Raw genomic sequence first — 14,921 nt, forward strand, 5'->3', positions numbered from 1 at the left:
CCAGCCTGCATTTGCCAACTCGGATAGCCTAGACTCCTTCTACTTGTGACACTTAACTTCTGTCCTGTTCCCTCCCAGACTGTGATAGACTCTTTCAGAAAGTCTGGCCTGTCTGAAGCGAGACCAAGTCAGTGAAGGATGAAGTGTCCACATTTGGACCAGAGCATGAAAGGAGAAACAAGGCCTCATGGCCAGCATGAAGGTGGTGGCCAAACCCTTCCCCCGGGTGAGATGAACCAGCTTGGGGGGTGAAAATGCAAGGTCCTAGGTCGGTCAGAACATCTACCTTCACGGCTGACTGGGGTGTTGGATTCTCACTACCACAAACTAACGACACGGCCGTCAGTGGTGGACGTCAGCTGCAACAGACACAGAGTCAGCTATTTACTGCCAAAATGAGTTAAAAGTAAAGGCTGGTGCAGGGAGGCCTGCACGGCTGCTGAGGCAAACCACAGACCCGGCTCTGAATGCCCACTGGCTGAAGCAGAGAGGAAGATATGGTCCCCTTTAGCGGTCCATGTGTCCACCAGTTCCAGATGAGCCAGCTACTTAGGAGAAGACCATGTTGTCCTGATACTCAGAGAAACCAGCCTCTTAAAGGGAACTAAAGAGTGGCATGGATTTTAGACCTGCTTCTGCCCCTTTACGAGGACAAAGTAATGTAAATGGCATGGGGAAGGCAAAAGCAAAGAAAACCCGGTGACTGCTTCCTCCAACAGCGTCCCCTGCAGCTGCTCACCCCCGAGCCTGCCACGTCCTCACCAGTGACCGCCGGCCTGGAAGCGCCGTCACGCACGTCACACAGCGGCAGCCAGGAGCCGCGTGCCGAGCACATTTGTGTAAAAGCCAGAATCAAGCAAGGTGCTGCAGACTTTGACTTTCCACGTGAAAATACTCATGAAAAACATCCCTCAGAAGCCGCCTAAATCAATTCGCATCTCACCTCCTCAAAACAAACAAAATTAATAAGGGCTCATTTGTCACCAAATGTAAGGAGGACCAAACATGTTTCTCAAAGCAAGGATTCTACCAGGTATCAAACAGCAGCAGGTGACATGCTAACAAAGCAAAATTTCCAAAAAATTAGAAAATAAAAACATGACTGAGATAATACATGAATCAAGGCAACCATTAAGTTCTTGCTTTTTAAAGCAATGGAGGCAGCATGGAGGGCAATCTCGCTATTTCCAATGCAGGGTGTACACAGACTACATTTTCAGACCCAACAACATGCTCACAGGGAGGTCCAAGAGAAAACAGAAAAAAGAGAAAGAAAAAGAGGAACAAGCAAATATTAGAAACCCACAGTGCTCCTAGCATCAGTGGCTGTGGCTACTCTATTGGACAGCAACTCCAGGGGTCCCACCAGGGGTCCTGGCTGAAAAGGGAGAGTAAGTGTCCACACTAACACTAAAAGGATCTACCTGAAACAAAGGCGGATTCACTTTTAAACGTCTGAAAACTGGCGGGCTGCCCCTCCCTCCCCCCTTGGCTACAAGACAGCCCTCCTCCTTGCCAATCCCTTTCTGGATGTAAGGAAGCAACCCAGCACACAGCCAGGGCAGCCGGCCTCCAGGTAGGCTTATCTGCTGTCTGTCCAGGCCCACCAAGTCCTCTTTCTCAAACGGGATGCAGGGGAGGGGGATCTTGTCCCTAGAATTGTTGGGGGCCCCGTCCAGGCTCTTGGACACGAGGAAGATGAAGAGTGACTCGATGATGTCCTCGACCTTCTTCTCCACCACTCTGCAGTCCTTGTAGGTAGAAGGCCACATCAGTGGGCAGCTGCTTGACCACCTCCCCATGCAGCCCAAAGGCAAAGGGCTGAGGGTCGTACAGCGTGGTACCATACAGCTTCTCTGCACGTGGAGCTTCTAGAAGGTCTTGTCCAAGAGGCAGTCGGTGATGGTGACAAGGCCCACGACCTTTCAGTGGGTCTGGAAGTCACTCCACCCATTCTTGGGCCCGTAGTGGTGCCTGTAGTGGATACAGAGTGCCCACTGGGAGCCGCACGGGCTGATCTGGCTCACCGAGGAGATTCACTTATAGATGCAAAAGAAATTCTCTTCTGAGACGATCCCCAACAGGTTGGACCACCACGGGGAGATTCTGGTTGTCCTCAGCACACTGCACATAGTAGGGATTCTCATGTTGCAGGCCCTGCTGAGAGGGGAGAGGAGACTGAGGTACACACTCTGCTGTGGGCTGCAGGCCCTTCTGGGATGCGGTGACCTGGTGTGTAGCAGCCGTAAGGCAGGGAAGCCCAAGCAAAGCCAGGGGTACAGTTTGTCCTCAGCGTCTGCACATGGCTACCATAGCTCGGGTCATATTACACAGCTTTTGGTCTAGGCTTCCAGCCCCTGCAGAAAAGGGTCATTTCTTGTTTGCAGTTTCCAACATCTAGCCAGGCCATGATGCAAAGTCAGTGCTCAAAAATGCTGAATAAAGGAATGAACAAAGGAACTGCTTTCCCCACCCCCCTTCAGCAGAATATAAAGAAAAGAACCACAGTGGGATCAAAAGATCTGGATTTCAACTCCAATTTACTTGAACTCCTAAGCTGCAGAATAATGGATAAGAAAACTTACCTTGGGGAGGAGGGTACAGTTCTGTGGCAGAGCCCATGCTTAGCATGTATGAGGTCCTGGGTTCAATCTCCAGTACTTCTATTAAAAAAAAATGAAACAAATAAATAAACCTAATTATCCCACATCAAATATTAATTATTTTAATTCAAAATTCAGAAAAAGACCTTGCAATTGACATAACATTGTAAACTTGATTATACTTAAATTAAAAAAAAATCCTTGCCTTACAAGACTATATCTGAATTATGGAAGTTTGCAAATGTATAATGCCTAGGGTACAATCTGCATAAAAAGTGGGGGACTGTACACATTTAATATCCCTCCTTTATGAGCTATATTTCCTTTGGGGGGGTTATAACCTCTCAGAGCTAAATTTCTCAGATAAAAAAAGAAAATATTACATGATTCTCTGTATTGCTGAAGAATTAGTTAACCCAATGAAAGCATCTGACACACAGAGGTTACTCAATAAATGTTTGTTGAATGAATGAATAAACACGCAAGTGAATGCTGCCCCTGTCACAGACCATCACAATGATACTGCCTGGAAATTCTTAGCCCACGTTCCACCCGACTCTACACTAACCATGTGGGTGACCTGGGCAGGCCTGTGTGCTTCTCTAAACCCCAATTTATTCACGAATAGAAATGGGAGTAGTAACACAAACCTCAAAGGGTTAGTGAGTCAATAACAAATTGTACTACAATTTTCCAAGATGGAATCATAAAAGAAAACTGGGCAAAGAGTCCATAGGCTCTCTCCATATTATCTCTTACAACTGCATGGGAATCTACCTTACATCTCAAAATAAAAAGTCCAATTTTATTAAAGAGGCTATTGAGATTAAATGAGCTCACTGTCTTAAATAAGGAACACACAGTACAAATAGGACAATGCACAGCCCATGAGATACTTAGTAAACTTTCCCACCGAGCCCACCGGTCCCTCCAACTCCAGAGCACAAGTATGGGTCCTCATGGCCAGAGGCCACTGCACCTGAAGCTAACAAAGCTAATGGTCCCCACTTCCAGGATCCCCTGCCTCCACCCTAGGTCTAATTTTGTATTTGTAACTTTCTTTTCTTATACTTAAATAGGAATACCCAATTGCAGAGCCTTCAGGTCACCAAAACCTGACCACGGAAATCATGACAGCAGCCCTCCCCAGTGAAACAATAAAATTAAAAGCCATATCCACAAGAAGTCTGTGTAATTCTAATGGCAGGAACTTCATCCTGGACTGAGAGAAAGAGGACTGGGGAGGAGGAGGAAACTGGGGCCCCCAGGCCCAGGGGCCACCTGCCCCATGATGGAATTTAGTCTCAACCCACACACTCCAGGAAATTCAAATTACACATAGACAGAGTGCTATGGACAAGATTTTTTTTTTTAAAGAAACCCCTGATTCTCTAACAGGTCAGGTTTCTATTGAGAAACAAATGGCTTATGTGTATATTGTTTCATGAAAACCTAAAATAATATCACTCCAACTTGACACGTGAAGAAACGGAGGAAAAGAGAGGTTTATCACATTGTGCAAGATTTGAGAGAGGCCACGTCAGAGGCTGTATTTAAATCCAAGCCCCTGCTCCAGTTCTCACACCAGAAAGTGTGACATACTGCCCCCTTCCTGCCCCCTCCCTGCAATAAATCTCCTAAGTCTTTTCTGTGCTACCTGGAAAGAACCAAAGTCACATTAACTTTCCACAAAGAGCTGTGTCACCCTTTGGAGGACGTATCAAAATCTGAAGAATTAGGGTTGGAGCAGAGATTTGAGTTCTCAGTTTCTCAAAAGGAGACATGGGTTTAAAAGAAACCAAAAAGCACTTCTCTAGTCTAAGCCCTCATTGTGCAGAGAAGGAAACGGAGGCTCAGAAGAGATGAGGAAAGGGCCTTATTTACAAATCTTGCCTCAGCGCAGCACCAAGCCAGCGCTGGACACTGCTGGGGAAGGACGAGGGAGGCCCAGGAGAATGAGTGTTAGAAAAAGGAAAGAGAAGAAGCATACAAGCCCTCTCTCTACACCGACGTACCAAGCAGTTCCACCAAATTATCCAGTATGGGAGCCGCCAACATTAAGGTGGGCTAAACAGGTTATAGAAACCTGGAAGTCTCAACCACAGTGGAAGTTCCAACTTTTATATGGTTTTTCCCAGTTCAAGCATGAGCTCAGCGGGAGCTCCGTGCCAGGCACAACACAAGGCATGGAGTTGTCCCAAATACAGATCTCTATGAATACGTGTGCAAACCACATGCAGGCCCACCAGAAGAGAAACGCCCACAGGTAAGATGGAATTACTGAAAATGAAGGCAGCTAACCAGCATATATTACTAGCAAAAAGGATGTAGCTAGAAATACTCATGGACATAGCAAACTGTGGTTAGCATGTGGGAAAGGGGGAGGGACAGTTTAGGAGTTTAGTATGATCAGATACACATTAGTATATATAAAATAAATAAATGACAAGGACCTACTGTATAGCACAGGGAACTATATTCAATTTCTTGTAATGAGTTGTACTGAAAACAATCTGAAAAATATACATGTACACATGCATATATATAACTGAATCTCTGCTGTACACCTGAAACTAACATTGTAAACTGATTACACTTTAATAAAAAATAAGAATTTTAAAAATAAATAAATAAATAAAAGAACACTGTAATCCCCTTAGCTGTAGGTGGTGGAGAAAACTGGTTACAAGCACCAAGTCCACTCGATCACTCCAGCAATGGCTGTCACTATTTTTGACCATCAGGGAGTCAATTGGCTTCACAGAGGTTACTTTTCTCTTTTGTGAAAAGCTACAGTTGCAACCAATGATATATATATAATCTCATTATTTACAGACCCAACAAATTAGTGCAGACTTTCCATAGGCCAGGCTCTGGACAGATGAAAAGAGAGGGTCCCAGATACATTTATGGGTAGAAAAAATTTATGCCACAAATACACTAATTCTTCCTGTTCTGATATATAGATTCAATGCAATTCTGATTAGAATTCCTACCAGATATTTTATGGAATGCAACAAGTTAATTTAGGGTCAGGAAAAGCCAGGAAACTTCTTTAGAACCACCACTGGGGAGGGGTGGATAGATCATTCACTTCCACTGTTCTTTCTGAAGTGATGAAGACGTTCTGGAGTAATAATGGTTGCACCATTGTGAATATGCTAAAAGCCGCTGAATTGTACCATTTAAATGGGTGGACTTCACAGTGTGTGAACAATATCGCAAAAAAGCTGTTCTACGAAAAAATATTTCTGGACCACTATTTTTCCCTCTATATTACTAGTCTGCCCCACAATTTAAGAAAAACAAGAAAACAAAACCCAACAAAAATTTGCCAGGAGATCTTTAGGACTGCAATGTTCGTGGGTCTCCAAAATGCCTCTGATGTTGCTGCTCCTGTTAACACACACTAGTTGGGCTGGACTAGTTAAGGACTATATCTTTTTAAAATCGACGGTCACATGTTTCACCCTGGGAGACGGGAGGATGGAGAATGTCACAGCCTCATGCCCTCATCTCTTTTGTTTTGTTTTTGTTTTTGGAGTAGACAAAAGTTTTTACTGCAGGGCCAAACAAGGAGAACAGTGGCTCATGCTCAAAAACCCTGAACTCTCTGATAGTCTTTGAGGTGAATTTTTTTTTATTAGGGTAAAGTTTTTAATAGGCAAAATGAGGATTGAGGGCTTCCAGGTGTGTGACTTTCTTCTGACTAGTTGGTGGTGGGTAATAGGGCCCTGTTCCAGGAATCTCGTGCTCAGCCTGAAGTTACCATCCTCCACCTGGGTGGGGGCCTTAGCTCCTGCAGAACAACTCAAACATATTAAGTATAGCCCTGCCCCTACTCCTCAGCTCATTTTTAAGTGAACCAAGCCCTGCTTTCAACACTGTGATCACGCTCACTATAAACACAGGTGACATCAACAAGCACCACCATCCTAACCGCAGAAAAAGTATTAAGGGTATTTACCTGGGGAAGAAACACTGAGGGAGGAGAAAGAAGCATGCTCAGCGTTGGCGCTTTCTTTTCCCAAGTCTCCGCCAGGAGAAGCTAGGCTTTACAGCCAGAGGATCTCAGCCCCAGGGAACAGCGTCCACGCCACTGAGCTGGACCTCGGGGACAGGGAAGGAGAGGGGTGCAGTCTAGGGGTGGCGGGGCAGGGAAAGCGGCGGGGAGCGCGGGCTGCAGCCCCGCTCGGAGGCCAGTCCAAGCCACTGTCCCCGCCCCCTCCCGGCTCCGCAGGTCCCGCCAGCCCGGGACGCAGCAGTCCCAGGGGCGGGGCGGGGTCTGCGGCCGAGGAGAGGGAGCCCGGGAGGAGGGGGCTCGCAGCGGGAGAGCGGAAGGGGGCGCCGGCCGCAGACTGAGGGGAGCCCGCCTGGGGCGAGAGGTGGCAGGTGCGGGCCGCGGTATGGACGGGGAAGGCCATGTCCACGGGAGGTGCATGCCCGGCCCTGGACAGGTGTGGCCTGGGCGCCAGGGCAGGTGGCGCAGGCAGAGGGCGCTGGCGCGAGACCCTCAACTGGATACTCGCTGACTCGAGCCCTCGCAGGCTGTGACACGCGGACCCCCTTCCCCAGAGCCCCCAACCTTCCACTTACACAGCCGGAGGTCCCGACCCGGGGCAGGAGCCAAAGGCCTACTGGGCGACAGAGCCGAGCAGCCACTGGGGCTGATCCCTGGCTCGAAGCTGGAGCTTCGGACCCGCGGTCCAGCTGGCATCCAACCGTGGGCATGCGCGGGAGGGCCAGCGATCCGCTCTGGGCTCTGGGTTCTGCGAGATACACTGAGGAATCGAGGGAGGGAGAAGATGGGAAGGGGAGAAGATGGGAAGGGGAGAAGATGGGAGGAGTAGGAGCAGAAGCAAAAAGTGGAGGGAGAGAGATGGACGTAGGAGGAGCAAGGAGAAGCGAGAGATCTGGAGGGAGAAGGGGGAGGGGAGTAGCAGACATGAAGAGAAAAAGCTTTACCTTTAAGGGCACACTGAAGGAGGCGCCAGTCCTGCCTCCATGCCCCTCTCTAGCCCCTCAAGGCCAGAAGCTCAAATTTCACCTCCCTGGTCATGCCCTGCAGCCAAGACCCTGCAGAACCCCTACAGGGATCACACCTGTTGCCCCCAAGAGAAGCTGGGCTTCCTGTTGCTCCCGGAACCAAACACCCACAGGCGTTGTCGCTTAGAACTACCTTGGGAAGAGTATAAATTCCCCTTTTACAAGCTGGGAAACGGAGGCAGGCATGATCTTTGCCTTAGCTCCATTGTCCCAGGTGTTGGGCTGGCAGGGAGCGGGAGGTACAAGTTCAGAGACCCAGACAGAGCAGACTGCCGGAGTGTCGGTGCATAGTCCCCATCTCTCCTGGGTAAACCACTTTCCACCCTAGTGGAACAATGAAGGGGTCACAGTACGTCCCTTGGTGTGGGAGAGCTGTCCTCAGTACCAGTGCCCAGCTTGCTATGTAGATAGGAGTGTTCTCGAGTCTAAACTCATTCTCCTCAATGCAGGACAGGCCAATAGATCAGGAGACCAGGTGTTGGGGCATGGAATAGCAAGTTTCTGTAGACCTAGATGGCAAACTAATGTCCTGGAAAACCATCTCCCCAAGTCAGAATTCAGGCTCCTTTCCTACTTGCTTTGTTGTTGCAAACTTCTTGGTGTAGGAATTTTTTGTTGTTAGAATTCTTTGTTCTTGCAGCTATCCACCTGGGTCAGATCCCTGTAAACCTCCAACAAAACAAATGTTATTTTCTATTCTGCAACTTGTTATCTTTATATGAATGGAAAAATGTTAATATCCTTAAAGGTCAGAGCCTTCAGAATAGGCTCTCCTGTCTATTTCAGGCTCTAGGCAACATTGTTTTACAGAAGGTGCAGAACCAGCAAGACTAAGCCTAGGAAACAGAGCACAGGGTTAAAGTCAAAGGAACAGATCTAATACAGAGTCTGATTTGTTCTTCGCTATTATAGAGGCAGAAGCCACTTGAGGATTTAAATCCTTTTAGGTTAAAAATAAGTAAAACTTCAAAGGAATTTACATACATATGTTGAAATGTGCATAAAATATTTGGAAAAGCTCACAAAAGATTGTAAACAGTGGCATCTCCAGGGAGGGCTGAGAGAACAAAGGATGAGAGAAACCCTTCCCTTGTGTATTTTTGTGCTGTTTGATTGGTTTTTTTTGTTTTTTTTTTGTTTTGTTTTGCCATATGCATGGGTTTCTTTTTCAGTTAAAAAAAGTGTAATGGAGGGAAGGAGTAACTAGCGCAGCAAGTACAGCAGCCATGGAAAACTGAGCCGTCACTTTCGCTTTAAGCCAGGAAGCATTTATTTACTCTCTCCTATGTGCCCAGTGCTGTTTTATGACTTCACTTATTATGTATATTTTTTATAAAATAATAACATGCTATCCCTGACCCCTGCCCAGGGGAGCTGGTGGAAAACCTATTGAGTTTTTATTGAGTTGTTTTCCAAGGAGTATAAATGAGTTATAAACAGAACACATCTTCAGGGCAAACCAGGTGGAATGGGTTTCCAGCAGGCCAGACAGCTAGGAAGGGTTTTCAACAGAGATGCCCAGAGGCTGAGAGAGAAAGCCTCCAGGGCCCCACAAAAAGCTGCCCAAAGTGGTTTCTCCATGGCACTATTGTAATAGGAAAGAAGAAATCTGACTCCATATTACATCTTTTTCTTTGACTTTAACCCTGTGCTCTGTTTCCGAGGCTTAGTCTTGTTGGTTCTGCACCTTTTATAAAGCAATGTTGCCTAGAGCCTGAAATATACAGGAGAACCTATTCGCAAGGCTTTGACCTTTAGGGATATTAACACTTTTCCATTCTTATAAAGATAACATGTTGCAGAACAGAAAATAACATTTGTTTTGTTGGAGGTTTACAGGGATTTGACCCAGGTGGACAGCTGCAACAACAAAGTATTCCTACACCAAGATGTTTGCAACAACCAAGCACACCCCCTTCCCCTTTTTAATATAAAAGGAGCCTGAATTGTGACTAGGAAAGATGGTTCTCCAGGACAATTACTCTGCCATCTCCTCAGTCAGATGGCTTTCCAATTAAAGACGCTTTTTCTTGCCACAAAACTTGGTCTTCCAATTTATCGGCCTGTCCTGCAGTGAGCAGAATGAGTTTGGACTCAGTAACATAACCAAACATTGAAAGTATTCATTTGGTATATTAAATGACTTGCTTCTGCTGGTCTTTATTTCTGACTTTTTCTTTCCTTGAATATTCCTGCTATGTTTATGAAAAATCTGTCAGTCTGCTCTTGTGGACACATTTACATCTCTAGCCACTACCCTTCCAGATAAGAACTGATGTCACCAAAATTGCTAAGAGATATTACATGGTTAGAAAAGACCAGAAGTGTGTACTGGCTGATGTTCAGGAGCAGGCTGGGACACCTGACAAGATGTCATAAGCATGGATAGACAGCTGGGCACCAAAGGAGAAGCTTCTAAGCCTCCATGAAGGACTTGCTGAATAAGAAGGAAAAGTCCCAGATTGTAGATCTGATTCCACCATGAGCTTCCTGGGTGAGGCTCGGCAAGTCATTTAAGTTCTCTAGGCCCGTGCTGTCCAACGTGTGAACCACCAGCCACATGCAGAATTATGAAGTTATTCTGTAGCCAGGCAGAATTATAAATAAACATTTTATAGCAAAGGCTCAACACGTATGATGTTTAGAAACATTAGTGGTTTTCTTGCCCTAACAGGTTATCTTTGTATGTCTTGCTTTCTGTTGTTTGCAACGCCCGTGACTAATGATTCCCTTATAGTGAGGTATTTTGAAGTTATAAGTTACTAGACACAGTACCGTCATATCACAGTTGAAAAAAAAAGATCCACATAAGCCAGGCCATTTGATTTAGTAGTTATGAGCATGGTCTCCGGGGACAGCCTGCCTAAGTATAAACTCTCACTCTGCCTCTGGGGGGTTCTGTGTGAATCTTGGAGAAATTATTATTATTGTTGTTGCTGTTGTTGTTGTTATTTTACTTATTTGTGCCTCTTTTTCCTGACCTTTTAATGGTGAGGAATATGTAGACTCTATCTCCTACTGTGCTGGCAGGATTAAGTGATTTAACGTCTGTGCTGCCCACTTCCCTGGGTTTCAGCATTCTCCAGGCAATCAGTGTCAAACTCAGAGGCATTCTTCACTGTCTTACTCAGTCTGGGATGCTGTAAAAAATTACCATGGGTCAGGTGGCTTAACCAACCAGCATATTCCTCAAGTTCTGGAGGCTGAGACATTCAAGATCAAGGTATCTGGGAGAGGACTGCCTTCATGGCTTGAAGATGGCTGTCTTCCCACTATCTTCATGGGGTGGAGAGCAGAGAGAAGCAAGCACTCTGGGGCCCCTTATAAGTGCCCTAATCCCATTCATGAGGGCTCTACCCTCTTGACCTCATTTTATCCTACTAATCACCTCCCAAAGTCCCTGCCTCCCAATACCATCACCCTGGGAGATGGGGTTTTGACATATGGATTTTGAGGGGATGGAAACCTTTAGTCCACACATTGGCTAACTCTCCCCAACATGCAGTCATCAAGCCTGTAGCTATTTTCAAAGTCATGTTTATATCTCTCTGCCCATTTCCATTCATACATCCACTAACACTGAAGCCCTGTTAGATTTTATTCCTTATTTTTCTGGTAGAGATTTAACTGATTCCTCTACTCCAATGCTCTCCTCACTCCAAACAGTCTGCTTAACAGCCCTGCCAGGTAGGTCTTCCTTAAAATACCTTCCCACTTCACCTGGTTGTTTGTTAGGTGTAAATGTCAGAATCCTCTCCACACCCCATCCTAGACCTTTAATCCCTTACACTACCGCTCACTATGTTATTTTCCTATTACCACTGTAACAAATTTCCATAAGCTTAATAGCTTAAACCAGCACAGATTTATCACCTTATGGCTGTGGAGGTCAGAGATCCAACACAGTTCTCATTGGACTAAATTCAAGGTACCAGCAGGGTGCCTTCCTTCTAGAGGGTCTAGAAGAAAATGTTTCTTTGTTTTTTTTTTTTTCCAGTTTCCAGCGGTCACCCACCTTCCTTAGCTTGTGCCCCACGACTTCCTTCATCTTCATGGCCAGCAGCCTTTCTTAACATCGCTCCATGGCTGCACCTCCCTCTGAACTTAAACTCAGATGGGAAATGTCCTATGCTTGTAAAGACCCCTATGATTACACTGGGCCCACCTGGAAAATCCAGGCTACTCTCCCTATCACCTCATCTCAGGATCCCCTTGTCCCACCCCACTCAGGCATTATGTATGTGGCTGTGACACTCACCTTGGGTAACATTTCCTCTCGTGAGCAATTAAATGTTCAAGACATTTGTGAAAGGCTTTTTGTTTTTCTTCCTAAGTCTTTCCACATTCAGTACGTCTGGTGAGATTATACAAATCCTGTTTATTTGTAACCTGGCACTAATCTTTAACAACGTATTATGCGTTTAAAAGGCTAATAGCCAATTTAGAAGGAAAACCCTCTATGATTTTTAAAGATTTTTGTCCTACCTGTCATCCCTTTTACTGTCTACAGTAACATGTCACAGGTGGCTTCTCTGTGGGGGTGGGGGACACATTGTTCTGCCACCACAGTCCCTTCATTCACACCAACGTGCTGGTCTCCTAACAGAGGATCTATGCTCCCAGCTTTGCTCACTTCCCCCTCCATTCCGTTGACGATCCTGTTCCCACCCCTTCCTTCGTTCAGCACATCAGGATTTCATGACCACATTCTTCTCTAAATGGAATGGATATTGTGCATCTAACGTCTAATAATTGTCCTCAGTGTATACGTACACACTCACCTACATGTCTCCCCACCCATCTCTTTATTTTACTAGAATCTTCCAGAGGAATCCGTTCCATCATGATGATGGTGATGATGATGATACTGACAGTGATGACAGGGGCCTCTCAAGGACTCTGATAAAGAGGGAATCAAAGAAGAGAGGGAATTATTGCAAAATTGCCCCAGAAACCGGTTAAAGGTAAATAACTGTTATAGTGTTTAATGAAATCGACTAAAATTTAACTATTTTTAAAAATTTATATCACTGTATTTTAAATTTTAAGGTGAATTTTCATTCACCACTAACCAAGATTTGAATTTAGGACCAAAATCTAAGAGGACTTCTATCTTCTAACAAATTGTCCACTAGCCTTTTAAACACGTGATTCTTAAAAAAAAAAAAGTTAGTGCTGGGCTGCAAATAAGTAGGATTCATATAATTTCACCAGACACACTGAATGTGGAAAGACTAAGGAAGAAAAACAAAAAGCCATTCATAATGTCTTCAAACTTACGTTGCACACAGGAGAACACGTTAGCCAAGGTGAGTGTCACAACAACATGACGCCTGAGTGGGATGGGGAAGCTGATCTTCCTCATCAGACATTTATGCTGATTTGTTAGATGCCAACACAGTTCCCTCATTGGATTTGCTTCTAATAAATATGGAACAGTTTAGCCTCTACCAAAAGCAGACTAAACATTTTCCCCTGCCACCAAATCTCTGGAGTGAATGTCCCCACAAGAGGGATATGATTATATTTCACAGGAAACTCTTCTTGAGAAACAACAGGCTTTTTGAGGGCAGAACTACTGGTCCCCCAGGCAGGGCTGGAGGAAAGATTGAGGGGACGCTGGAAATACAGGGGGAGTCACTTCAGATAGTGCTGCTCAAGTAGCCAAAGACATTCTACCAAAAGTTTCATGAGTCAAGGAGCCTGTGAACTCTGAGCAGGTTGTTAAGACACAGCAGTACATAACTAGCATCACAAGTCAATTGTATCATGTTTTGATATTGGAAAATAATTAGCCCATTGCTCTCTGAAAATGCAGCAGTAGCAACAGAAATAATAAACACTGACCTGTCTTGGAGATAATAAACAATAAACAATTCTAAATCTGCAGGATTCCTTGACAATATGCAAGCCATGAGCTAGATGTGTGCTGCAGATACCTCTTACTGCAGGGCTCAATCCTGCAAAGCACAGAACTAGTTTTCTCAGCAGGGAACCAAGTCAAGATTTCTAATCTTGAGAGGTTTACTATATGGCAGGAAAGATCAGACAAATAAATACAGCTAAATATGAATAAATACAATCAAATATTATGAAGTGTGTATGGAGCACAGAAGAAGAAAAATTCCTTTCACCTGGGATCTAGAGAAATTCTTCAGAAAATGTAGCTTTGAAGATGGCCAAAAACATGGGTGGAAATTTGGCAGAACAGGATGTAAGAAAATTAAAACTTAACTCTAAAATTCATATAAAAGTGCAAAAAATCGCAAATATCCAAAACAACTTTGAACAAGAAAAATTTTGAAGACTTACACTATCTGATTTTCAGACTTTTTAAAATAAAGCTACAGTAATCAGATGGTATAGTATTGTTGTAAAACAGGAAAATAGAATAATGGAACAGAACAGAATGTTCTGAACTAAACCAACACTTAGATAGACAGTTGAATCTCAGTAAGGATGCAGTGGAGAAAGGATCTTTTCAACAAGTCATGCTGAACAATTAGACATCCGTATGCAAAAAGAGAAAAATGAACTTTGACCCATACCTCACAAAATACAGAAAAATTAATTCAAAATGGATCATAGATCTTAAAAGGAAATCCAAAACTATAAAACAGCTAGGAGGAAAAGCATAGGCTTAAGCAATATGGCCTTGGGTTTGGCAAATACTTCTTTGCTATGACACCAAAAGTATAATCTATTTTAAAAAGTAACTGATATAGTGAACTTTATCAAAATGAAGACTTTTCAAAGCTCTTCAAAACACTGCTAAGCAAATGAAAAGACAAGCCATAGAGAGAAACTATTTGCGCCAGCTTACCCGCACCCTGACCGCACCGCGCCTGCCCCCCAGCAGCAAGCCCACCTGGAGACGGGAGTCAGGCTTCTTGGGCAGCAGAGGCCGCCCCCAGGCTATGCCGCGGGGTGGAGCGGAGCAAACTGCCGGCTCCCGGGCTCCCGGGCAGCAGAGGCCGCTCCCAGGCCCGGTCTCCGGGGAGATGGGAGCTAATCCACCAGCTCGCCAGGGGCAGTGCTACTCCCCTCCGCTGCCTCTGCCGCTGCTGCTGCCGCTGCCGCTGCGGCCGCCCCTGACCGAACCGCCCCGCCTCCCAGGAGCAAGCTCACCTGGAGTCCGACTTCCGGGAAATCTCCTGTGGCCAAGGCCTCCTCCAGGCCAGGCTGCGGGGAAGAGAAGTAAACAAGCGGCTTCCCTGGGCAGCCCCCTTCCGCCGCCGCCACCCCAAACGCACCGCATCCGCCTCCAGGGGT

General features: G+C 45.5%; 1 long non-coding RNA gene across 2 annotated transcripts; it reads right to left on the reverse strand.

Moving 5' to 3' along the window:
- Positions 1–1,905: 1,905 nt before the first annotated feature.
- Positions 1,906–14,657, reverse strand: LOC140691830 (uncharacterized). Of its 2 annotated transcripts, none has more exons than XR_012067468.1 (3): positions 14,518–14,657; positions 2,586–2,663; positions 1,906–2,157 (listed from the first exon to the last, which is right to left on the reverse strand). It is a non-coding gene; the product is annotated as an uncharacterized lncRNA (long non-coding RNA). The 2 variants fall into 2 exon arrangements; XR_012067467.1 differs by having other exon boundaries at positions 1,910–2,160.
- Between the last annotated feature and the right edge of the window lie 264 nt (positions 14,658–14,921).

The sequence above is a fragment of the Vicugna pacos genome, chromosome X, assembly GCF_048564905.1.
Source record: "Vicugna pacos chromosome X, VicPac4, whole genome shotgun sequence".
Taxonomy (NCBI): Eukaryota; Metazoa; Chordata; class Mammalia; order Artiodactyla; family Camelidae; genus Vicugna; species Vicugna pacos.